The 27,442-nt window shown below is 36.5% G+C and overlaps 1 long non-coding RNA gene across 2 annotated transcripts; it reads left to right on the forward strand.

Moving 5' to 3' along the window:
* Positions 1–439: 439 nt before the first annotated feature.
* Positions 440–26,134, forward strand: LOC149018345 (uncharacterized). 2 transcript variants are annotated; one of them, XR_016172927.1, is made up of 9 exons: positions 440–2,961; positions 4,618–8,687; positions 9,037–9,156; positions 11,606–11,678; positions 13,662–14,665; positions 14,942–15,074; positions 15,441–18,422; positions 18,581–19,312; positions 22,989–26,134. It is a non-coding gene; the product is annotated as an uncharacterized LOC149018345 (long non-coding RNA). The 2 variants fall into 2 exon arrangements; XR_016172926.1 differs by lacking the exon at positions 11,606–11,678 and having other exon boundaries at positions 4,618–9,156.
* The last annotated feature ends 1,308 nt before the right edge of the window (positions 26,135–27,442 follow it).

Genomic DNA, 27,442 nt, shown 5'->3' on the forward strand with positions numbered 1-27,442 from the left:
TGTGATAGAGAGAAAGGGATAGGTGAGCTGCTGGGTAGGGGAGAAGTGGGGGAGGGGCTGGGAAGTGCTGCAGGGGGTAGGGGGAGGGGTTCTAGGGGTGCTGTTTGGGGTTGAGGAGAGGGGAATAAGGGGCTGAGATGGAGGGGGGTGGGGTTTCCAAGGTGCACAAGTGAGGAAACTGCGATGGGGCTGGAGGTGGGGGAAGGGGTTGGGGGTGTTGGTACTTACTTGTTATACTACAATTGAAGGAGAGGCTTGCAGATTTGTTCTAGGGTGATGTTGGGGGTTCAGGAGAGGGGAATAGGGGCTGTAATGAAGTGTGGTGGAGTTCCCCAGGCGAGCATGAGAGAAAAGGGGAGGGGAGGGATTGCAATGGGGCTGGAGGTGGGGGAAGGGTTGTGGGTTTTGGTACTTGTTTTACTACTGGAGAAGGAGAAGGCGTGCAGATTAAGTTTGGAAGTTGATTGATGACTACAAACAGTTAATTTTAGGTGGCAAGATTTTTGTTTTATATCATGATATTAATGCTGGTGTAGAACTATCTTTTTGCTTAAACTTAGGGTTATATCTTGGATCCTAGAATACCAATATTGGTTTTGTTGCAAGGATAGGTTTTACTTCATTGGACACAACATTCCCTTGTGTCAATCTTCTTCTTATGTTTTAAAAGAAGGGTCTCCTTGATGTTTTGATGGGACTATTGCTACATCGTCCGCTGGAAGCATTCATGCTGGTGTTGTGTCAGTTGGGTGGAAATGGTTTTGCAGACTGAGATCGTGGCACAAGACACTGGTTTGATTTCTCTTCCTCCATATTTATCTAGTACTTAATTTTTAGTAATTCGTTTGATCTCTTAGTGTTTTTTCTTCCTATTTTATTTCCATTGCTGTTTCTACAAGAATTCATTGGTCTCCCTTATGAGAGAAGCCAGTATATAACAGTAAAATGAGAAGACTCTATCTTATCTCTTTAGTTCTACTCCCTTTCTTCCCTACTTTGTAGGAGTCTTGTATTTGCTAACAAAATATTACAATTGATTCTTATTGTGGGCTTTAAAGTGTTAGAATTTAAAACATACTTTTTGCTCATGGTTGGTTGTGAGTTCATGCATAATTTCAGTTCTTTTTCACATTGCATTATATCATCTCTTTGTTGGATAGGAGGACTAATTTTGTGATCTATGATACATAGTGTTTATACAATTATGTGCAAAGAAACAAATGCATGTTAGACGATTGAGTGCTGGTACAGGGACTAGTTGAGGTCTTGAAGACATTAAACTTATATTTTTTTTCGCCCAATTTTTATTGGATTTTGTAGTTGAACACCTGAACTACAATTTGTTAGTGATATTGAGTGTGTATATTAAACTTGGTTCTTATTCCTCTTCATGATGGCTGCATGTCCTAGGACATGATTTTGAGTGGATATATGTTGCACTGAATGAGTTGATGATTTTTACGATGGTTCTTCTTACTAACTTATGGTTGTGTTTCTCTGGAGCCCTTATTCATTACATTCCTTCTTCTGATGTTAGATCTAATGGTTTGATATGTGGTTTTCAGTCTATACTCTGATGAGCATCAGAATACGATGATATTGGCCAGGTAAGAAAGGTTATTGTTGTGAAATATCTGAGTAGGTTTACCTCAGTTTGTAAAGTCTTTTTCAGCTTTGAGTCAGGTTTGGGATCATGAAACACGTATACAATGATGTCATGCTTTAAAGTTGTCATATAAATTGAAGAATTGTGGTTTGCTTGAAATTTTGTTGGTGTACTTTGTTTGGATCATTGTTACACTCATCTGTTGTATCATTTGCCTTTTTGTTCCATTAGGAACTTGGATGGATTTTGATGTAATAGTTGTTTGAATGCTTCAAAGGATGACTTCTCTTCTGCTACTGCTTCAACCCAATTAACCAAGAAAATCCCTGTAGTAATTGGCCCACCCTAGACTTTGTTCTCAGATTTGACATGTTCTTGCTGCCTAACGATTGGAGTGTTGCATGAGCTACTGGTCTGTTTTTCTCTTCCTCATTTATATTTAAATCAAAATAATTATACCTTAATTTTCACATGTAGTGGTTTTGAATATTTCTTAGGTTATTGTATTATGGCGTCTGCCTTAGTGATATCTTGCAACACCCCACCCCCTTCCTATTCCTGTTCAAAAATAGAAAGAAAAAGCTGGGCTTATATATGAGAAAGAATGAGTTTGATTTTCTTTGTTTTCTTACTTTTCCTTCCTTCCTATCGTCATTTATAGACACCTTTCTCAGGCTAAAACAATGAAGCATGTTTCTGATTTCATACTTTGTTAACTCTAATTTGTCTCTAGTAAACATACTAATCATTCAGGAATTTATTCACATGAATCACATGAGAGCAATAGTTGCAGTTTTTGGCATGCTGCTAAGGCTGAGTGATTTTCTGCTACTAATAATAGTACTAACCATGTGGCTGTTTTGAATAACACAAACATATGCACGCATGATAGGTGACCTTACTCCATGTTTACAACTCCAAATGATTTCTTCAAATAAAGTTTATAAGATAATTGTGGTATGCATGCCATAACCATCCTGCTGGTTGGAATTTCCAATGTTGGTAGGTCGGCTCTTGCCAACTCTCTTTCAAATTGGGCAGAACAAGGCTGTAGGTAAAAAGCCCTTTTATTTTAAGCTAGTTTAAGGTAGGGCAACGTTGAAAGCCAAACCCTGTATTCTATATGGGGCAAGGTGAAAAGCTACCCAGCTTACTATTAATTTAACTTTTCTTTTAGCCATGCCAAATCTTGAATTCGGGAATGTCTTCTTTTGTGGTTTGTTTTTCTTTGGCTATGTTATTTCAGTGGTTTATCACCATTATGGGGAAAAGAGAATTTCAAGAGAACATAAGGCTAACGCATGCATAGTGATGAGTCTGGAGTTGGGGAGACTAAAGACGTCAGTAGTTCAAAGGTGAAAAATTTTCTTCTTTAGCTTCCACTGTAAATTATTTTCTTGAACACATAGCAAAAGATGTTTAATGTCTACAACATACAAAAGAAGTTCCTAATACTTATTTCTAAGTAAACCTATTCACACAAGGATGAAGGGGAAACAGAAAGATGCCATGTAAACAAATTGTGATCTAAGGACAACTGGTAAATCTGTAACCAATTTCCATGGATGACCTAGTCTGGAATTCCAAACAAAGTAGTGCTAACTCGTAACCTGGCTTTGGTTCAGCAAGGATTGCCAGGAAATTTACCATTCTATACAGTATTTCCCCTTCTACATATATATTTTTTGTTTTATTGGTTCTTTAATTATTTAAGGCTTGCATTCTGAGCTAGATTCAAAATTTAACTTTGCTTCAGAGTAAATGTTAGTGGTTACATACTTGTAACCAATGTTCCCACCGAATACAGATTTTATTGAATGAAATTTGAGTTTGGTATGCTGCTGTATGTGCATCTTAGAGCCAAGGGTTTGTTCCAAGATATACCCACAACATCTTGGATATCTTAGGAAAATGCAGCAGTAGAACTGTGGATGACACTCCTCACTAGAAAATTATAGGAGCATCACTAAACTTCATCAGACAAGTCCATATGCTAAAAATTGATGAGCTTATGAGATCCCACCTAAGCAAGTAGGATGGAAAAATTGTTGATATACAAGACATAATTAAATAATTATTTTCTAGTCGAATTCTTGTTATTTTCCACCAACTCCCCAATTCACTATTTAACTATTTACTCTATCTTTTATCATTCTTTTTACCGCCTCCTTGCTGGAATAATATGGAGGATATAGACCATCTCTTCTTCACCTACGCCTTCTCCATATCCCTTTGGAGAAAAGCTCTTGTCTTTGTCTGGCCCCCCTCCAAACACTCATATAGGTTTGCTCGAGGCTGGTTTTGGATCCTGTGATCCTTCCCTGGACCCCCTATTTGTGATTTTGTTGGTAAGTTGGTTTTTGGAGCTTCTGTTCATCATTATACTAGAAGTGAAATCATATGAGATGGCAGTTCACTTCTAGGTCTTTGGATTTGATTTAGAAAGCTTTAGTTGTCCCTATCCCCTCGTTGTTGACATCCCAAGTAAAGGCTTATTTTTGTTACCTGGGGCCTCACTTCCTTTTTCAGTCAGCCTAGTGGCTAAAAGCTGCCCCCCACCTTTTTTCTCCTATCTTGCCCTTAATGGATTTGGTATTGATAGTTCATTCATCCAAGGAATAAATGATTTGAATGAGAGTGCGTTTCTACCTCTTCTAGAACTTAATATTGCTGGATCTCTATTGCAAATAGAATAATTATCTAAATGTAATATGCTTTGGTTGTCGAAAACATGCTTGGTTTCCTAATGTAAACCTGAGACCATATCCCCATGTACAAACTCAATGATGAGGAGATAGTTGAACAAATAATTGCAATCCTATTCTTGTTTTGAGACTGTCTCCACTACATCAATGATGGCTACCAAGTGTCTCCATGACCATCCAAGAGCAGTTAAATAACTCAGGGTAACTTTATTTCTCCTTCACTCATGATCCAGATTTGCGACAGTTTTCCCACTACTAATGCTTGCTCCCTCAATCATCTTAAATATGATTTTTTTAACATTGAAGGACTAAAATGTGGCTATGAGAAAAGAGAAAGGACCAGAGATCAAATCACATGGAGTGATCATAAATTGATGGTTTCCATTTGTGAGGTAATCAATTCGACTCTACTACTCCAGTTCTTAGTAAATAGAATCAATTGTTTAAAACTCATCAACCTGTTTTTGAAACTGCAAGATTAGCTACTGTACTTAATGTTGTGCTGAGAAAAACAAGTCAAAAAAAGGAAACTGGAGTTTAAATTGAACTTAAGATTACTTTATTTTGATTTTTGAAATAATATCATATCACGTTATTGGCATATGGTGCTTTATCTCTTTAGTGAAATATTTCTCTGTTCTGGACTGTAATCATGAAGCTTGTAATTTAGGTAATCACTTGTACTTACTTTTTGTTATTCATGCATCAACAGATGCTGCAGACTTTTGGTTGGGTAGGCTGGAGAGGTTATTTGCAATTTGTTCCTCACAGCGAGTCAAATGCCTTCTCTGAATAGTTTATGATATGTGGGTAATATCACCCATCTTAAAGAAAGCTAGTTTGTCATATGATTCTGGGTTTGGTTAGTCTTGTAGTGACTTCCTGTATTGATGTATTCTCTGCTGAGATGGTTTGTCCTAGTATAACTTCAGGGCTTCATAGCGATAGCAAATGATAAACAAGGAAGCTATCATTATGGAGTTTAAAATTTACTCTATTCAGAACTAAGCCTGCATGCCATTATCTCTCTTGAAATCTACTCTCTTCAGAAGTTTGTTGCTATACCAGATATCAGATTGCTCTGGTTCATTCTTCATTAGGTCTTACAATGTAATAGTTGCCATAATTGAGAGAACTGGTAGGATAGTTTGACTCTATCAAGAGAGCTCTCTCAAATTGGAATAAGTTCTGCATCCTTTTTTCAAAGGAGAAAAAAAAGAAAAAAAAAGATTGAAGAAGGAAAAAGCTCATGAATTGCAATTAAATCATTCATGTACTTGACTTGTTACCTTATACATAAGGTGTTAAACTGTTCCTGAAATTATGGAACAGTGTCTGATCATGTTCTTTGAGCTTGTTGAGCCATAAGTTATCCAAACCTGAGTTTGAACACAATATTGCATTAATTGTAAGGCTAATAGGGTTTGAATAATGTGTAGCCCAAAATTTCTCATTAAGTTAACACAATCTGGGTTGTATTGAAGAGTGGGTTATACATTTGTAAGAGCACCCAACTAGAGCCTTGATTTCTGGATAATCAATAAAGCAGCTGTAGTCTATGGAATTGACTTCTACAACATGTCATCAGAGTCTATGAACTGCATACACCAAGAATTCTGTCATTAAGATAACTAAGCCTTCAAGTAATGATTTATCCAAGTGTAGGATAAAGCCCATCTGGCTGGTTTTCAGCTCCAATTACTTGAGTCACATAACTGTTAAAATGAGTTAATAGATAAATACATTTTCAGTGATTTCGTAGTTGTATAGGGGATCGATTTTTACTATTTAAGCTTTACATCTGAATGGTAAATAACACTGCAATGATTTTTGGATATGCCAATCTCCTCAAAGTTGCATCATTAAGTACCATAGAAGTTTATCTTGTATGTGAAATGGTGGATAAGGGTTTTTGGATTGAACCCCCTGTGTTATGAAATTGCCATTAATTCCTAATAGAAGGCCAGGCACAAGGATAAAAGAACAGACTAGGAAGGAAAAATCTTAAAAAGTCTGCATTTGTCTACAACAACAAGAAGCCTTGTCGCAACTAAATGGGGACGGCTAAATGGATCCTTGCCTTCCAATCAGGTCTATTTGATGCCATACTAGATACAGCGCCTAAGCTACACATATTATTTCTCACTACTCCTCTTAAGGTTATCTAAGCTCTTAGGTTGCCCCTAATTCTTCTACTTCTTTCAATCTAGATTGAATCACTTCTCTGTATAGGGGCACTTAGGGGCCTCTGTTGAATATGGCTGCATTTGTTTGTGGTCCTAAAATTCTTGGAAAAGTTGTTCTTCGATTGGTCTACAGATGTGAATCAAATGCTCATCTTCAAGAAAGGGAGCATGTTGGAGAGAAGAAGCAAAGATAACATCCACCCCGACTTCCTGCCTTAACTATAAAGAAAGGGCATGAATTGTCTTTGAGAAAATTATGCCATTTCTTTTTCATTAAGGCTTTTTAAATTTTCCAACGGTGATCAACATTTCTGTAACTATAATTCTGCTTCTTCATCGTCTTTTAAATGGTGTTCGGAATCCAGTTCTGATGTCGTCTCAGAAAATTGTGATCAACATTGCCGTAGCTGCCAATCTGATTAAAATTTGTAAGCAACAGCAAGAATTTGGATAATCAGGTACTTTGTATTCTTCTCAATTAAGAAGTTTTTTCAATTGTTTTTTTTTTCTCCCCGGTTTGTTGAATTTGTTTGTTGCTATAGAACTGGGGTTTTTCTTCTTCTCTTTTGGCGGAAATTCAGATCCATTATCGCAGACCTTTGTCTTGATCGTTGTGTGAATTATTTTTTGCGGTATGTTTCGATGCAGTCTGCCTTGAGAAGTGAAGAAGTACCTGATTATCTTAAGCATGATTCAGATTTCTGACAGTTTTCCACTGCTAGTCCTTTGCTTCCTTAATTGTCTTAAGTATGAACTTTTTTTCTTACATTTCAGGAGCAACATTTGGCCATTAGAAAAGAGAAAGGACTAGAGATCCAATCACATGGATCATAAGTCGATGGATTTAATTTATGTGGTAATCGATATTACTCTACTGCACCTGTTCTTAGTAAGTAGAATGAAGATATTAAAACTTATTAACCTGTTCTTGATGCAGTTGATTTTTGAAACTACATGATTAGCTACTATACTTAATGTTATGCTTAGGAAAACTTCTCAAGAAATGGAACTGAATGGTGTGAAAATTGAATGTAAGATTACTTCGTTTTTATTTTTAAATAATATGATATCATGTTATTGGCTTTTGGCGGTTTATCTCTTTAGTGAAATATTTTTCTGTTCTTAGACTGTCACCATGAAGCTAGTTATTTAGTCATTCAGTTATAGTTACTTATTGTTATTGACGCATCAACATATGCTGGAGGCTTTTGGTTGGGGACTTTATAGGCTGGTGAGGTTATTTGCCAATTGCTCCTTGTAGTTAGTCAAATTCCTTCTCTGAAGTCTTTATGATATGTGGGAATTATAGTGAGCTTATATCATCTGTCTTGAAGAAAGATAGTTTGGCATTATGATTCTAGGTTTGGTCAGTCTTATAGTGACTTCCTGTAGTGGTGTATTCTTAGATGAGATGGTTAGCCTGAAATAACTTCAGGGCTTCATAGTGATAGCAAATGATAAACAAGGAAGTATCATTACAGATTTTGGAAAAAAGGAAAATTCTTAGGTTTGTATCTAATGATGCCGGAGGAAAGAATTCATTGTAGACAAACCTGGCAAAATATGGCAGCCTTTTTCAGTAGAGCCTTGAGAATCTGAGACTGAGGTGGGCTGAGGGAGGATTTATGTGCCCTGTTGCTGATACAACCAGGAAATCTGTGTAAGTTGGCAAATGCAACTCAATTGAATCGGGCTGCATATTATTGTGTTAGGCTTCAGCATAAATAACGTAAATGGTTAAAATTACATTTTTGAAATTTTGGTTCATCTTCTTTCAGTTTTTCTCCATCCTTCTTTACTTTCTTTCTATTGTATTTCAATATGAATATGTGTTAGACATTAAAAATGTGCAGAAAAGAAGGCCTCAGAAGAAAGCACTCTCATAATGTTTTGTTTTATAGAATTGAATTCCATAAAGGAACGGCAAAAAGGAACTCAATGCTTTCAAACTGCATGAACCAGAGTTCTGAAGTTCCACAAGATTTTCTCCCCATAAGTTAGGCATATGGTGTGCTTGAGTTTCCTTAAGGTACATCTTTCTTTGTTTAGTATGGACACTAAATCCAAATTACTTTAAAATTTGTTTAACCTAAGATTATTTTACAAGTTCTTTCTTTCTTGACAGTTAACTTTATATCTTGATATTGTCTTTCCAGTTTATTGAACTCCTATAAGTCGGTGACTGATGAGGTAGAAGTTTCTCTTTACTAGGATTATTTTCTATTATTTGCAATGCTTTGCTACTTCAGCTGCTCTCTTTATGTTTATTCCCAACCAAAAAATTTTGACTTATCTGCTAGTTATTGGCTACCTTAGCACAAACATGCAGGAACTGTAGAAAGATTTGGAGAAATAGCCCTGTAGATTTTTTCAAGATTAGGTTTACTGAAAATGGGAATTTATTTTTTGACTTTCTGTTATGGCATTTTTCCACCTGTTGGTGAATATGTATTTGCTTTTTAATTTTGTCTTTTTGTCCAGTGTGGGCATTGAAGTACAAATGATGAATTGAATCCAACCTGTATGTTATCTCCCTCAGGTGGATACAAGGAGTTACTGCAGGACTTTGACATATAGTTTCAATTTCTACTGAAGAAGTTGTGTATGCATTTGGCGGAATCAATTTGGGCAACTGTGTAACGGTGCTGATCAAGCTGAGGTAAATTCTTAGACATGCAGAAGTGGTACTTGTTTTCCTTTAATGAGGGGTCAAATATTAACATCCACTCATTTTGCTACTTTGTGCTTTATTGATATTTGAACTCTCTTCAAATGGATATATACATGTAGGTGATATTCTACTAGGTTGCCCTTGCAGTGGTCCATCTAATGGATCATATTTGCCATATTCCCATGTGGCTTCCATGTCAAGGCGACAAGACACACCTAATCAAGAACACCTTGTCTGCTAGGTATCACCTAATCAATGCAAAATAACTAGCTACTGATGGATGGTTGGTCTCATTTCTTATTCATCACCTTGGGTACTCCTTGTAGCCATAGTACCGATTTTCTTGCTTGGTGCATCCTATGGATATTATATAGGAACTTTTAGCTGCAATGACAAGTAATTTAATTCAAATCCTAGTATATTGGTTTGGACTTTTTATTTATTGCATCCATCTAAGAAATCTACAAATCCTAAGACTATTAGTTTAGTAGTTTCTACCTGTGCTATTAAAGACTATGTACATTTTTTTGTTAGGAATTTGTGTGATTAGGCAAGCGATGCGAACCTGATTTTAGGGTTAGGGTTCCTAGGATGGTTTCCCTAAAATTGAGGGTTCACCCAAATTCTTCCAGCAAATAAGCCTAAAATGTTATGGGATGTTTGTGGACCTCTAAAGAAGTTATGGGTGGTCTGATATAGATGTGAATTGTAGGGAAGGGAAATTGGTATCTCCAGGGTTGATAGGGAAAAGTTAGGGTTTTACCAAATTCCTCTAGGATGATCTAGAGGGATAAAATTGATCTAGTATTCGTAGGAGAATAGAAGGGATAATTTGATTTGTTTTTTGTAAGGTTTAGGGAAGAGTCTAGGAATATTGGTAATGGTTTGGATTAAAAATTGGTGGTTTCTTGGATGGATCTTGGGCAATCTTTTTAAAACTTCTCTTCTTCCTTTCTTTTCTTTGTTCTTTTCTGTTTTCAGATCTGCCACAAGCCAGTAAAGGGGGTTGGAAACTGTGATAGAGAGAAAGGGATAGGTTGGCTGCTGGGTAGGGGAGAAGTGGGGGAGGGGCTGGGAATTGCTGCAGGGGGTATGGGAGGGGTTCTAGGGTGCTGTTTGGGGTTGAGGAAAGGGGAATAAGGGGCTGAAATGGAGGGGGCGGGGTTTCCAAGGTTCACAAGAGAGGAAACTGCGATGGGGCTGGAGGTGGGCGAAGGGGCTGGGGGTGTTGGTACTTACTTGTTTTACTACAAGAGATGGAGAAGGCTTACAGATTTGTTCTAGGGTGATGTTGGGGGTTAAGGAGAGGGGAGTAGGGGCTGTAATGAAGGGTGGTGGAGTTTACTAGATGAACACGAGAGAAAAGGGGAGGGGTTCTAGGGTGCTGTTTGGTGTTGAGGAGAGGGGAATAACGGGCTGAGATGGAGGGGGTGGGGTTTCCATGGTGCACACGTGAGGAAACTGCGATGGGGCTGGAGGTGGGGGAAGGGGCTGGGGGTGTTGGTACTTACTTGTTTTGCTACAAGAGAAGGATAAGGCTTGCAGATTTGTTCTAGGGTGATGGTGGGGGTTAAGGAGAGGGGAATAGGGGCTGTAATGAAGGGTGGTGGTGTTTCCTAGGTGAGCACGAGAGAAAAGGGGAGGCGAGGGACTGCAATGGGGCTGGAGGAAGGTGCTGTGGGTATTGGTACTTGTTTTATTACTGGAGAAGCAGAAGGCATGCAGATTTGTTGAAGAAGGCTACTGTAACTTGAATCAAAACTCTCAAATCAGCCGTGGCACTCCCAAAGAGAACCAAGACCTATTTTTCTGCAAACAATATTCAATCTTATTCCATGCAGCTAAGTTTTACAAAGATAGAATGGCTTACTTATATAGCCTTACATCAAAAGAAAGAACTTAAGAAACCAATTGGGGTACTCATGTGGATTCAACCAAAACTTTAAAACCAACTGAACTAGGGTTTCCTTTGTAAGTTAGGACACCCTTCTACAACTAAATATCAATCTCTAAATTACTCTTCTTGATATAAAGGACTTAATTAACTATAAGAGTCGTATTGAAAGACTCCTTAGGACTTGAAAACCAACCACTAGTTCAAACTAAGACTTTAAAACAAAACAGGACTCTGAAAATTAAAACTAAATTTCTGAAGTTAAAATTCATAGCTAATTAGGGCTAAAAATTGACCAAAATGCCCCTTTTTGGGATTTGGCCAGCCTTAGCTGTGCCACCTTGGTGGGCATTGGGGTCCACAAAGGGTTTCAGCCAGGGGCGGACTGTTCTACTCTTCCTACTAAGGTTACAAGAGATCTTTTTCTTGGGTTGCTTTTCTTCTAGCATAGGCTCTTGAATAGGTCTAGGACCGTTCTTTCTTCTTCCTTTTCTTTTCTTTTTTGTTTATTTATTTATTTTTTATTTTTTTGGGTGTGCATAGACTTTATCAAGACTTTTGGATGCCCCAAGTTCAGAAATTTCTTCTGGAGCTCGCCATAGTGCTGTAATTGCAGGTGTGTCATCTAACTATTTGGAATGGGCATTATTCCTAGTACAGATTTTGATATTTTCTGTACACAACCGTTAAGCATTGGAATTACTTTGGATTTACTGTTCCATCCCACCTATGTGAATCTTGTTTCTCCCACTCAATATGGAGACAAATCTTCCACTAACATAATAGCACTTCTTACATAAATTGTTTACTTCTACTTAATTTTTGCCTCTGTCCCTACCAAAATCAGTGGGATGGAACCAAAATTTATCATGGACTAATCTGATTTCTTATTAGTTTTACGCTTTTCCTTTTGGTTTCCTTAGTTCCCAAGTGTGTATATTTGGCTAAAACAGTTCCTTGGATGAGTTTACTTCTCAAAGTGGTTTCATCAAGTGGGTGGATATACTCTCATCTCGGACATGGTTATGAACATTTTGCGGTATTTTAGCTAAGGTTAAATGAGGGTTCTTTCTATAGTATTGTTAAACTTGAATCATATGTGATTCTTCAATCTTGTTTATTTCAATCCTGATTGGCTATGCGATATTTTGCATTGCGACATGTTATTTGTTTGTCTATATGGGGCCCAATTTTTTAATTTATGAAGTTTACTGATTTCATATTTATGTCCAAAGCATTGGTTGACCAGATTGACTGGTGCATGGTTAGTGAGTCTTACGAAGGTAGTCTTCTTGAGGACATAAAAAGTCATCCTTGTTTCTACATTTTAAATTAGACTTAGGTGGGGAATATGATTTGTAATTGGAAAAATGATCTTAAAGCTTGTGTTGATCCAGTGACTCTATTTCCTGTTTGTGTTTGTGTTTGGAATCCTGACTATCTTGCAAGTAAAGGGTAGGAAAGGTAGACGTGTAACACCTTAGAGTTCAACAAAGGGTTTTCTTCTAAATTTTGACAGGATGTTCTTTTTTTTTTTTGTTTACCTACAAATTAATTTTGGTTGTCATTCTAAAGCCATATTATTTGGACTTTTACTGTTTGTACTATTAATTCCACTACTTCTTTAAGAAGATATGGAATTGGGAACATTCATTCTTCTACCATGGTCAGTGAAGGTATTCCCACCAAAGTGGATATGCCTATCGAAATTGATGAGCACACTGCACATCCCGAAGTCAAAAGGGGTGGACAGATTGAAAAGGAAAAGAATGCAATGATGAATACACCGGAGGGTCTGGTGAAGGAATTGAAAATGAAAAACAGAATCTGATTTTATATTTTCTGGCTTATGACTGAAGAATGAGTTACGTTTACTCTTTCACTTCTACTTTTTGTGTTTCACGACTTTTTGTTTTGTAAATGGTTCTGATGTGGAATGTACCTTCAGTTTGATGTTTGTTTACATTTATTCAATATCATTTAAGTTTTTAGTTTTGGTTTCAAAGTTTATTGGTTTTTATAGCCGTTTTAAGTTATTGCATGTGCCTCATGTGATACTTTTCCTGTTTCCTCTTCATTGTTCTCGTCCTTCACACTACAATTCTTTTCTTCTCTCCCTTTTGGTTGGAATTTTCTCATCATTTGGATCACATGTAGCTTCTCACTTCTTGAAGAACTGTTTGAATATCATGTCATTTCTATTTGAACAGTTAGGTGAATCAGGTATCAATTTCTATCTGCTTCTATGATTTCTCTGTGGACTTAACTTCTGACTGTTCAATCCTATTGATGTTATAGTTGGCAATTATAGGCTGGGTGATGCCCTTATTAGTCATTGAAGGTCTGATGTGTGTGAGACAACATACTTCATGAGATTTTAGGACCTAATTGTTCGGTATACGATGCTCACATTGATAATTTTGATGTGTGTAGGGATCCTATGATTGGAAATTGATTAATGACTACAAACAGTATTAATTTTAGCTGGAAAGATTTTTGTTTTATATTGTAATATTAATGCTGGTGTACAGGTATCTTTTTGCTTAAACTTAGGGTTATATCTTGGATCCTAAAATACCATTATTGGTTTTGTTGCAAGGATTGGTTTTGCTTCATTGGACGTGACATTCCCATGCGTCAATCTTCTTCTTAAGTTTAAAAAAAAGGGTCTCCTTGATGTTTTGATGGGACTATTGCTACATCGTCCGTTGGAAGCATTGATGCTGGTGTTCTGTCGGTTGGGTTGAAATGGTTTTGCAGAATGAGATTGTGGCACAAGACACTGGTTTGATTTCTCTTCCTCCATATTTATCTAGTACTTAATTTTTAGTAATTCTTTTGATCTCTTAATATTGTTTTCTTCCTATTTTATTTCCATTGCTGTTTCTACAGGAATTCATTGGTCTTCCTTACAAGAGAAGCCACTTTATAACATAAAAAATTAGAAGACCCTATCTTATCTCTTTAGTTCTACTCCCTTTCTTCCCTACTTTGTAAGAGTCTTGTATTTGCTAACAAAATATTTATAATCGATTCTTATTTTGGGCTTTAAAGTGTTAGGAATTAAAACATACTTTTTGCTCATGGTTGGTGGTGAGTTCTTACATAAGTTCAGTTCTTTTTCACATTGCATTATATCATCTCTTTGTTGGATAGGAGGACTAATTGTGTGTTCTATGATACATAGTGTTTATACAATTATGTGCAAAGAAACAAACGCATGTTAGACGATTGAGTGCATGGTGACACGACTAATTGAGGTCTTGAAGACATCAAACTTATATTTTTTTCCCCAATTTTTTAATGGATTTTGTAGTTGAACACTTGGACTACAATTTGTTAGTGATATAAAGTGCGTATATTGAGCTTGCTTCTTATTCCTCTTCATGATGGCTACTTGTCCTAGGACATGATTTTGAGTGGATATATGTTGCACTGAATGAGTTAATGATTTATACGATGGTTCTTCTTACTAACTTATGGTTATGTTTTGTAGGAGCCCTTATTCATTACATTCCTTCTTCTGATGTTAGATCTAATGGTTTGATATGTGGTTTTCAGTCTATACTCTGATGAGCATCAGAATACGATGATATTGGCCAGGTAAGAAAGGTTATTGTTGTGAAATATCTGAGTAGGTTTACCTCAGTTTGTAAAGTCTTTTTCAGCTTTGAGTCAGGTTTGGGATCATGAAACACGTATACAATGATGTCATGCTTTAAAGTTGTCATATAAATTGAAGAATTGTGGTTTGCTTGAAATTTTGTTGGTGTACTTTGTTTGGATCATTGTTACACTCATCTGTTGTATCATTTGCCTTTTTGTTCCATTAGGAATTTCGATGGGTTTTGATGTAATTGTTTTTTGAATGCTACACAGGATGGCTTCTCTTCTGCTACTGCTTCCCCAATTAACCAAGAAAATCCCTTTAGCAATTGGCCCACCCTAGACTTTTTTCTCAGATTTGACATGTTCTTGCTGCCTAACGATTGGAGTGTTGCATGAGCTACTGGTCTGTTTTTCTCTTCCTCATTTATTCATTTAAATCAAAATAATTATACCTTAATTTTCACATGTACTGGTTTTGAATATTTCTTATGTTATTGTATTATGGCGTCTGCCTTAGTGATATCTTGCAACCCCCCACCCCCTTCCTATTCCTGTTCAAAAATAGAAAGAAAAAGCTGGGCTTATATATGAGAAAGAATGAGTTTGATTTTCTTTGTTTCCTTACTTTTCCTTCCTTCCTATCGTCATTTATAGACACCTTTCTCAGGCTAAAACAATGAAGCATGTTTCTGATTTCATACTTTGTTAACTCTAATTCGTCTCTAATAAACGTACTAATCAATCAGGAATTTATTCACATGAATCACAGGAATTTAAAGTTTTATAAATTTTTTACAAGCTCGAGTAAGAGAATTGAACCGGTTTGGTCAGCCTAGGCATAAGATAACCATGATGCTGGTTAGAATTCCCAATGTTGCAAAGTCGGCTCTTGCCAACTCTCTCCATCCTTTTGGGCCGAATAGTGCTGCAGGTAAACTACTACATTTAATATTCTTCATTTAACCATGCAAAGTTCTGAATTTGGGAATGTCTCCTTTTGTGGATTATTGTTCTTTAGCTGCATTATTTCCTTTGTTTCCCCCCCCAGATTATACATATTTTATTTCTTAGATTCAAAATATAGATGAATTTTGAGAATGATTTAAACTTTGACTTTTGCTCTAGACTCAATGTTAGCACCTACATACATGTAATCTAACCAATGTTCCCATAGAATACAGATTTTGAGTTTGGTCTGTGTTTCTATGTGCCTCCTAGAGCCAAGGGTTTGTTCCTAGATACCCACAATCAATGTTGGCTATCTTAGGAAAATGCAACATTTCAATTGTGAGTTGTAACTGGCTCTACTTACAAGAAAATCAAAGGAGCATCATTTTGCATCATTAGACCCATCATGATCAAAGACATCTTCTGCTAAAAAGTGATGAGCTTATGAGATGCCACCTAGGCAACTGGGATGGAAAAATTATTGATATCCAAGACAAAACTAAGGAGGTACTTTCTATTTGAAGATACAATATTCTTCCTTCCTTTATTCTAGTTCTACTTATTTTGTACCGACTTCTTGATTCACTTTCTAACTGTTAACTTTTGGATTTAATAAATGATTTAAGTCGTTGGACTTAATTTGGAAAACTATCTATTTTATGTTTTACAAATCTTTTTACTGCCTCCTTGCTAGATTGGTATGGAGGATATAGACCCATCTATTCTTCACCTACCCCTTCTTCTCCCTTTGGAGAGAATCCCTTGCCTATGTTTGGCCCCACTCCTGATGCTCTTATGGATTTGCTTAGGACTGGTTTTGGATCTTGAGATCCTTTCTTAGACTCTATAATGGTGATCTTGTTAGTAAGTTGGCTCTTGGATGCATTGTTGTGGGTACAAAGTCTTAAGAGATGGACCTCCAATTTTAGGTCCTTGGACTCAATTTGGAAAGCCATCTACTTGTCTCATGGAGCTCTAGTTGCCCCTATCCACCTGTTTAGACATCCCATGGAAAGGCTTATTGTTGTTACCTGGAACATAGCCTCCTGTTTTCAGCCTAGAAGCTAAGGGCTGCCCCCTCTTTCTTCCTCCACTTTTTTCCCTCCTCTTTTACCCTTTGGGGTTATTGTTAATGATATTTCATTCATCCAAAAAATAGAGCTTTATATCATTTGGTCCCTATTACAAAGAGAATAATAGTTTAAATAGAATGTATTCTGGTTGTGGTTTCATTTGAATTAACTATGCTATGAAAACATGCTTGGTTTCCAAATGAAAACTGGAGACCATAACCCCAAGTACAAACTCTAGAGGAGATAGTTGATCAAATAATTGCAATCCTTAATTCTTGTTAGGAGACTTTCTCCCCTCCATCAATTATGGCAATCCTTAATTCTTACTGTTATGCTTAGGAGAACTTCTCAAGAAATGGAACTGAAAGGTGTGAAAATTGAATGTAAGATTACTTCGTTTTGATTTTTTAATAATATCATATTGTTATTGGCATTTGGCGGTTTATCTCTGTAGTGAAATATGTTTCTGTTCTTAGACTTTAACCACGAAGCTAGTTATTTAGTCATTCATTATAGTTACTTTTTGTTATTGACGCATCAACATTTGCTGGAGGCTTTTGGTTAGGGACTTTATAGGCTGGTGAGGTTATTTGCCAATTGCTCCTTGTAGTGAGTCAAATGCCTTCTCTGAAAAGAGTTTATGATATGTAGGAATTATAGTGAGTTTATATCATCTATCTTGAAGAAAGATAGTTTGGCATTATGATTTTTGGTTTGGTCAGTCTTATAGTGACTTCCTGTAGTGGTGTATTCTTTGCTGAGATGGTTAATCGTGAAATAACTTCAGGGCTTCATAGGGATAGCAAATGATAAACAAGGAAGCTATCATTACAGAGTTTGGAAAAAAAAAATTCTTAGGTTTGTATCAATTGATGCCGGAGGAAAGAAATCATTGTGGACAAACCTGGCAAAATATGGCAGCCTTTTTCAGTAGAGCCTTGAGAGTCTGAGACTGAGGTGGGCTGAGGGAGGATTAATGTGCCCTGTTGCTGATACAACCAGGAAATCTGTGTAAGTTGGCAAATGCAACTCAATTGAATTGGGCTACATATTATTGTGTTAGGCTTCAGCATAAATAACGTAGATGGTTAAAATTACATTTTTGAGATTTTTGTTCATCTTTTCTCACTTTTTCTCCATCCTTCTTTACTTTCTTTCTATTGTATTTCAATATGAATATGGGTTAGACATTAAAAATGTGCAGAAAAGAAGGCCTAGCACTCTCATAATGTTTTGTTTTATAGCATTGAATTCCATAAAGGAAAGGCAAAAAGGTACTCAGTGCTTTCAAACTGCATGAACCAGAGTTCTGAAGTTCTACAAAATTTTCTCCCCATAAGTTAGGCATATGGTGTGCTTGACTTTCCTAAAGGTACACCTTTCTTTGTTTAGTATGGACACTAAATCCAAATTACTTTAAAATTTGTTTAACCTAGGATTATTTTACAAGTTTTTTCTTTCTCTCTTTCTTGACAGTTAACTTTATATCTTGATATTGTCTTTCCAGTTTATTGAACTCCTATAAGTCGGTGACTGATGAGGTAGACGTTTCTCATTACTAGGATTTTTTTCTATTATTTGCAATGCTTTGTTACTCAACTGCTCTCTTTATGTTTATTCCCAACCGAAAAATTTGGACTTATCTGCTGGTTATTGGCTACCTTAGCACAAACATGCAGGAACTGTAGAAAGATATGGAGAAAAAGCCCAGTAGATTTTTCAAGATTAAGGTTACTGAAAAAGGGAACTTATTTTTTGACTTTTTTTTTATGCATTTTTCCACATGTTGGTGAAGATGTATTTACATTTTAATTTTGTATTTTTGTCCAGTGGGGGCAATGAGGTAAAAATGATGAATTGAATCCAACCTGTATGTTATCTCCTTCAGGTGGATACAAGGAGTTTCTGCAGGACTTTGACATATAGTTTGGATTACTCCTGAAGAAGTTGTATATGCATTTGGTGGAATCAATTTGGGCAGCTGTGTAACGGTGCTGATCAAGCTGAGCTAAATTCTTAGACATGAAGAAGTGTGAATTTTTTTCCATTCGTATCAACTCAACAGAAAATAAAAGAACTCTTTGTTGCTAGCTAAAAGAATATGCTTTCTCAGGCATGGCAGAACTGTGTTGCACAAGTAAGGCCTTGGTGATTGGTTGTGTTTTGCTCATTGGAGTAAAGCATCTATGGGCATAACCAAATAATTTTCCTGTTGTGTGTAAAAGTTGATATAAGAATCATGTTTTCGCAATGTACTGATACCAAACTTCAAAATAATATATGGACTGACGGTTACAAAGGCATATCTATTACTTGATTTATTAACTAAGTGACAAATCGTGAATTTAATTTTTGGGAAAAAGGAACTTTATATTTCGTTCTCCAAGAGTTACAATTTGTTCGGGTTTAATGAGGGGTCAAATATTTACATCCACTCATTTTACTACTTCGTGCTTTATTGATATTTGAACTCTCTTCAAATTGGTATATACATGTAGGTGACATTCTACCAGGTTGCCCATGGAGTGGACCATCTAATGGATCATATTTGCCATATTCCCATGTGGTTTCCATGTCAAGGCGACAAGACACACCTAATCAAGAACACCTTGTCTGCCAGGTATCACCTAATCATTGCAAAATGCCTAGCTACTGATGGATGGTTGATCTCATTTCTTATTCATCACCTTTGTTACTCCTTGTAGCCATAGTACTGGTTTTCTTGCTTAGTGCATCCTATGGATACTATATATTAACTTTTAGCTGCCATGACAAGTAATTTAATTCAAATCATAGTATATTGGTTCGGACTTTCTATTTATTGCATCCATCTATGAAATCTTCAAATCCTAAGACTGTTTGTTTAGTAGTTTCTACCTGTGCTCTTAAAGATTAGGTATAGTGTGATTGCGAAAGCGATGCGAACCCGATTTTAGGGCTAGGGTTCCTAGGATGGTTTCCCTAAAATTGAGGGTTCGCCCAAATTCTTCCAGCAAATAAGCCTAAAATATTATGGGATGTTGGTGGACCTCTAAAGAAGTTGTGGGAGGATCCTGGAGACAAGTTAGGAATGATATGGGTTGGTCCGATATAGATGTGAATTGTAGGGAGGGCCAAGGAGATAAAATTGGTATCTCCTGGGTTGATAGGGAAAAGTTAGGGTTTTACCAAATTCCTCTAGGATGATCTAGTGGGACAAAATTGATCCTAGGAGTCGTAGGAGAAGAGAAGGGATAATTTGATTTTTTTTTTTTTTTTTGGGTAAGGTTTAGGAAAGAGTCTAGGAATATTGGAAAAGGTTTGGATAAAAAATTAATTTTCTTTTCTGTTTTCAGTTCTGCCACAAGCCAGTAAAGTGGGTGGTTGACTGTGATAGAGAGAAAGGAATAGGTGGGCTGCTGGGTAGGAGGGAAGTGGGGGAGGGGCTGGGAAGTGCTGCAGGGGGTAGGGGAGGGGTTCTAGGCTGCTGTTTGGTGTTGAGGAGAGGGGAATAAGGGGCTGAGATGGAGGGGGGGGGTGGGGTTTCCAAGTTGCACAAGAGAGGAAACTGCGATGGGGCTGGAGGTGGGGGAAGGGGCGGGGGGTGTTGGTACTTACTTTTTTTACTACAAGAGAAGAAGAAGGCTTGCAGATTTGTTCTAGGGTGTTGTTGGGGGTTCAGGTGAGGGGAATAGGGGCTGTAATGAAGGGTAGTGGAGTTTCTTAGGCGAGCACGAGAGAAAAGGGGAGGAGAGGGACTGCAATGGGGCTGGAGGTGGGGGGAGGGGCTGTGGGTGTTGGTACTTGTTTTACTACTGGAGAAGGAGAAGACATGCAGATTTGTAGAAGAAGGCTACTGTAACTTGAATCAAAACTGTCAAATCAGCCATGGCCCTCCCAAAGAGAACCAATATCTATTTTTCCGCAAACAATATTCAATCTTATTCAATGCAACTAAGTTTTACAAAGACAGACTGGCTTTTACTTTTATAGCCTTACATCAAAAGGTAGAACTTAAAGAATCCAATTTGGATACTTCATTTGGATTCAACCAAGACTTAAAAACCAACTTACCTAGGGTTTCCTTTATAAGTTAGGACGCCCTTCTAAAACTAAATATCAATCTCTAAATTACTCTTCTGGATATAAATGATTAATTAACTATAAGAGTCGTATAGAAAGACTCCTTAGGACTCAAAAACCAACCACTAGTTCAAACTATGACTTTAAAACAAAACAGGACTCTGAAAAATAAAACTGAATTTCTGAAGTTAAAATTCAGTAGCTAATTAGGGTTAAAAATTGACCAAAATGCCCCTTTTTGGGATTTGGCCAGCCTTAGCTGTGCCACCTTGGTGGGCATTGGGGTCCACAAAGGGTTTCAGCCAGGGACGGACTGTTTTACTCTTCCTACTGAGGTTACAAGAGGTCTTTTCTTGGGTTCCTTTTCTTCTAGCATAGGCTCTTGAAATTACCTCTAGGACCATTCTTTCTTCTTTTTTATTTATTTTTTTTTTTTTTTGGGGGGGGGGGGTGCATAAACTTTATTAAGACTTTTGGATGCCCCAAGTTCAGAAATTCCGTATGGAGCTTTCCATAGTGCTGTAATTGCAGGTGTGTCATCTAACTATTTGGCATGGGCAAATTATTCCTAGTATTTTGATATTCTCTGTACACTACTGTAAAGCACTGGAAGTACTTTGGATTTACAGTTAAACCTATGTGAATCTAGTTTCTCCCACTCACAAATCTTCTACTAACATAAAAAATAGCACAGGTGTTTCTTGCTCCAGCTGATTGGGTTGTTTATAGCCTTTACAACTTCTTACACAAATTGTTTACTTCTACTTAGTTTTTGCCTCTGTCCCTAACAAAATCAGTGGGATGGAACCAAAATTTATTAGGGACTAATCTGATTTCTTATTAGTTTTACTCTTTTCCTTTTGGTTTCCATAGTTCCCAAGTGTGTTTATTTGGCTAAAACAGTTCCTTGGATGAGTTTACTTCTTAAAGTGGTTTCGTCAAGTGGTTGGATATACTCTCATCTAGGACATGGTTATGAACATTTTGCGGCATTTTAGCTAAGGTTAAATGAGGGTTCTTTCTATAGTATTGTTAAACTTGAATCATATGTGATTCGTCAATCTTGTTTATTTCAATCCTGATTGGCTATGTGATATTTTGCATTGTGACATGTTATTTTTTCGTCTGTAAGGGGCCCAATTTTTTATTTTATGAAGTTTAGTGATTTCATATTTATGTGCAAAGTTTTGGTTGACCGGATTGACTGGTGCATGGTTAGTGAGTCTAACTAAGGCAGTCATCTTGAGGACATAAAAAGTCATCCTTGTTTCTTCATTTTTAATTAGACATAGGTGGGGAACAAGATTTGTAATTGGAAAAATGATCTTAAAGCTTGTGTTGATCCAGTGACTTTATTTCCTCTTGGTGTTTGTGTTTGGAATCCTGACTATCCTGCAAGGAAAGGGTAGGATAGGGAGAGGTGTAATGCCTTAGAGTTCAACAAAGGGTTTTCTTCTAAATTTTAACAGGATGTTCCTTTTTTTTTTTTTACCTACAAATTAATTATGGTTGTCTTTCTAAAGCTATGTTATTTGGACTTTTACTGTTTGTAGTATTAATTCCACTACTTCTTAAAGAACATATGGAATTGGGAACATTCATTCTTCTACCATGGTCAGCAAAGGTATTCCCACCCAAGTGGATATGCCTATCCAGATTGATGAGTCACATCCCGAAGTCAAATGGGATGGGCAGATTGAAAAGGAAAAGGATGCAATGATGAATACACCGGAGGGTCAGAAAAGGAATTGAAAATGAAAAACAGAATCTGATTTTATGTATTCTGGCTTATAACTGAAGAATGAGTTACTTTTACTCTTCCACTTCCACTTTTTGTGTTTCACGACTTTTTGTTTTGTAAATGGTTGTGGAATGTACCTTCAGTTTGATGTTTGTTTACATTTATTCAATATCATTTTAGTTTTTAGTTTTGGTTTCAAAGTTTATAGGTTTTTATAGCCGTTTTAAGTTATTGCATGTGCCTCATGTGATACTTTTCCTGTTTCCTCTACTTTGTTCTCGTCCTTCACACTACAATTCTTTTCTTCTCTCCCTTTTGGTTGGAATTGTCTGATCATTTGGATCATATGTAGCTTCTCACTTCTTGAAGAACTGTTTGAATTACATGTCATTTCTATTTGAACAGTTTGGTGAATCAGGTTTCAATTTCTATCTGCTGCTATGATTTCTCTGTGGACTTCACTTCTGATGGTTCAATCCTATTGATGTTATAGTTGACAATTATAGGCTGGGTGATGAGACTATTGCTACATTTTCCGTTGGAAGCATTGATGCTGGAGTTCTGTCGGTTGGGTTGAAATAGTTTTGCAGAATGAGATTGTGGCACAAGACACTGGTTTGATTTCTCTTCCTCCATATTTATCTAGTACTTAATTTTTAGTAATTCTTTTGATCTCTTAGTATTGTTTTCTTCCTATTTTATTTCCATTGCTGTTTCTACAGGAATTCATTGGTCTTCCTTACAAGAGAAGCCAGTTTATAACATAAAAATTAGAAGACCCTATCTTATCTCTTTAGTTCTACTCCCTTTCTTCCCTACTTTGTAAGAGTCTTGTATTTGCTAACAAAATATTTATAATTGATTCTTATTATGGGCTTTAAAGTGTTAGTATTTAAAACATACTTTTTGCTCATGGTTGGTGGTGAGTTCTTACATAAGTTCAGTTCTTTTTCACATTGCATTATATCATCTCTTTGTTGGATAGGAGGACTAATTGTGTGATCTATGATACATAGTGTTTATACAATTATGTGCAAAGAAACAAATGCATGTTAGACGATTGAGTGCATGGTACAGAGACTAGTTGAGGTATTGAAGACATTAAGCTTATATTTTTTTCACCCAATTTTTAATGGATTTTGTAGTAGAACACTTGGACTACAATTTGTTAGTGATATAGAGTGTGTATATTGAGCTTGCTTCTTATTCCTCTTCTTGATGGCTGCTTGTGGTAGGACATGATTTTGAGTGGATATATGTTGCACTGAATGAGTTAATGATTTATATGATGGTTCTTCTTACTAACTTATGGTTATGTTTTGCTGAAGCCCTTATTCATTACATTTTTTTTTTCTGATGTTAGATCTAATGGTTTGATATGTGGTTTTGAGTCTATATTCCAATGAGAATCAGAATATGATGATATTGGCAATGTAAGACAAGTTATTGTTGTGAAATATCTGTTTAGGTTTACCTCAGTTTGTACAGATATTTATCAGCTTTGAGTCAGGTTTGGGATCATGAAACACATATACAATGATGTGATGCATTAAAGTTGTCATAGAAATTGAAGAATTGTGGTTTGCTTGAAATGTTGTTGGTGTACTTTGTTTGGGTCATTGTTACACTCATCTGTTGTGTCATTTGCCTTTTTGTTCCATTAGAAATTTGAATGGGTTTTGATGTAATTGTTTTTCGAATGCTACAAAGGATGACTTCTCTTTTGCTACTGCTTCACCCCCCAATTTTCCAAGAAAATGCCTTTAGTAATTGGCCCACCCTAGACTTTTTTCTCAGATTTGACATGTTCTTGCTGCCTAACGATTGGATTGTTGCATAAGCTACTGGTCTGTTTTTCTCTTCCACATTTATTCATTTAAATCAAAATAATTATACCTTAATTTTCACATGTAGTGGTTTTGAATATTTCTTATGTTATTCTATTCTGGTGTCTGCCTTAGTGATATCTTGCAACCCCCCACCCCTTCCTATTCCTGTTCAAAAATAGAAAGAAAAAGCTCGGTTTATATATGAGAAAGAATGAGTCTGATTTTCTTTGTTTCCTTATTTTTCCTTCCTTCCTATCGTCATTTATAGACACCTTTCTTTGTTTAGTATGGACATTACATCCAAATTACTTTAAAATTTGTTTAATCTAGGATTATTTTACAAGTTCTTTCTATCTTTCTTGACAGAACTTTATATCTTGATCTTTCAGATGATTGAACTTCCATAAATCAGTGGCTGATGTGGCAAAAGTTTCTTGTTACTAGCATTAGTCTCTATTATTTGCAACAAACGATGCTACTACAACCGCTCTGTATATGTTTGTTCCTTGACTAACTTTAGCAAAAAACATGTAGGACCTGTAGAAACATATAGAGAAAAAGCCCAGTAAAATGTATTTCCCCCCTGTTGGTGAAGATGTATTTTACTTTTTAATTGTGTCTTTTTCTCCAGTTTGAGTTGAGTCCAGCCTGTGAGTCAGCTCTCTCGGGCATCGATACAAGGAGTTGCTGCAGGACTTTGGCATACAGTTTAGATTTCTGCTTAAGGAGATGTGTATGCATTTGGCAGGATCAATTTGGGCAGTTGGGTACTGGTGTTGATCAAGCTGAGGTAAATTCTTAGACATGCAGAAATTTCAATTTTTTTTCCAATCGTATCGACCCAAGAGAAAGTAAAAGGACTCTTTTTTGCAAGCTGAAAGAATATGTTACTTAGGCATGGAAAAAGTAAAAAGTAAGGCCATGGTGATTGGTTGTGTTTTGTTCATGAGAGCTATGCATCAATAGGCAGAACTAAATATTTCTTCCTATAATGTGTGGAATTTGATATAGAAATCATATTTTTGCAAAGTATTGACACCATGCTTCAAAAGAGTATATGGACTTCCCTATCAGATTGAAACAAGACAGGAAAGAGATGATCAGGCTATCATCCCCCCTCAACTTTGTTGCTAAGCACAGCAATCAATATGATCAAGTCATCCATCAGGTAAGTACATAACCTGCATGTCAATTCTAGAATCTAATGAGATTTAGTGGAGACGTATTTAGTGTTATTTTTCCTTTTCAATGATTTCTAGTAAATCCTCCAACCTCTTTCGTTTCCATCTTAACCATGAAGCTATTATTTTGTCATTCAGTTATAGTTACTTTTTGTTATTGATGCATCAACATATGCTGGAGGCTTTGGTTGGGGACTTTATAGGCTGGTGAGGTTATTTGCCAATTGCTCCTTGTAGTGAGTCGAATGCCTTCTCTGAAGAGTTTATGATATGTAGGAATTATAGTGAGCTTATATCATCTATCTTGAAGAAAGATAGTTTGGCATTTATGATTCTGGGTTTGGTCAGTCTTATAGTGACTTCCTGTAGTGGTGTATTCTTTGGTGAGATGGTTAAGCCTGAAATAACTTCAGGGCTTCATAGTGATAGCAAAGGATAAACAACGAAGCTATCATTACAGATTTTGGAAAAAAAAAATTTCTTAGGTTTGTATTGATTGATGCCGGACAGCCGGAGAAAAGAAACCATTGTGGACAAACCTGGCAAAATATGGCAGCCTTTCAGTAGAGCCTTGAGAGTCTGAGACTGAGGTGGGCTGAGGGAGGATTCGTGTGCCCTGTTGCTGACACAACCAGGAAATCTGTGTAAGTTGGAAATGCAACTCAAATGAATCGGGCTGCATATATTGTGTTAGGCTTCAGCAAAAATAACTTAAATGGTTAAAATTACATTTTTGAGATTTTGGTTCATCTTCTTTCAGTTCTTCTCCTTCCTTCTCCTTCCTTCTTTACTTTCAGAAAAGGCAATATTAAAAATGTGCAGAAAAGAAGGCCTCAGAAGAAAGCACTCTCATAATGTTTTGTTTTATAGCATTGAATTCAATAAAGGAAAGGCAAAAAGGTATTCAGTGCTTTCAAACTGCATGAACCAGAGTTCTGAAGTTCTACAAAATTTTCTCCCCATAAGTTAGGCATATGGTGTGCTTGAGTTTCCTAAAGGTACACCTTTCCTTGTTTAGTATGGACACTAAATCCAAATTACTTTAAAAATTGTTTAACCTAGGATTATTTTACAAGTTCTTTCTTTCTTTCTTTCTTTCTTTCTTTCTTGACAGTTAACTTTATATCTTGATATTGTCTTTCCAGTTTATTGAACTCCTATAATTGGTGACTGATGAGGTAGAAGTTTCTCATTACTAGGATTATTTTCTATTATTTGCAATGCTTTGCTACTTCAGCTGCTCTCTATATGTTTATTCCCAACTGAAAATTTTGGACTTATCTGCTGGTTATTGGCTACCTTAGCACAAACATGCAGGAACTGTAGAAAGATACGAATAAAAAGCCCAGTAGATTTTTGAAGATTAGATTTACTGAAAAGGGGAATTTATTTTTTGACTTTTCTGTTATGGCATTTTTCCACCTGTTGGTGAAGATGTATTCGCTTTTTAATTCTATCTTTTTGTCCAGTGTGGGCATTGAAGTACAAATGATGAATTGAATCCAACCTGTATGTTATCTCCCTCAGGTGGATACAAGGAGTTTCTGCAGGACTTTGACATATAGTTTGGATTTGTAATGAAGAAGTTGTGTATGCATTTTGCGGAATCAATTTGGGCGGCTGTGTAACGGTGCTGATCAAGCTGAGGTAAATTCTTAGATGTGCAGAAGTGTCATTTTTTTCCATTCATATCAACTCAATATAGAAAATAAAAGAACTCTTTGTTGCTAGCTAAAAGAATATGCTATCTCAGGCATGGCAGAACTGTGTTGCACAAGTAAGGCCTTGGTGATTGGTTGTGTTTTTCTCATGGGAGTAAAGCATCTATGGGCATAACCAAATAATTTTTCCTGTTGTATGTAAAAGTTGATATAAGAATCATATTTTCGCAATGTACTAATACCAAACTTTAAAAGAATATATGGACTTACGGTTAC

This window comes from Hakea prostrata, chromosome 4 (assembly GCF_041222555.1).
Source record: "Hakea prostrata isolate BN-2017 chromosome 4, UWA_Hpros_2, whole genome shotgun sequence".
Classification (NCBI taxonomy): domain Eukaryota; kingdom Viridiplantae; phylum Streptophyta; class Magnoliopsida; order Proteales; family Proteaceae; genus Hakea; species Hakea prostrata.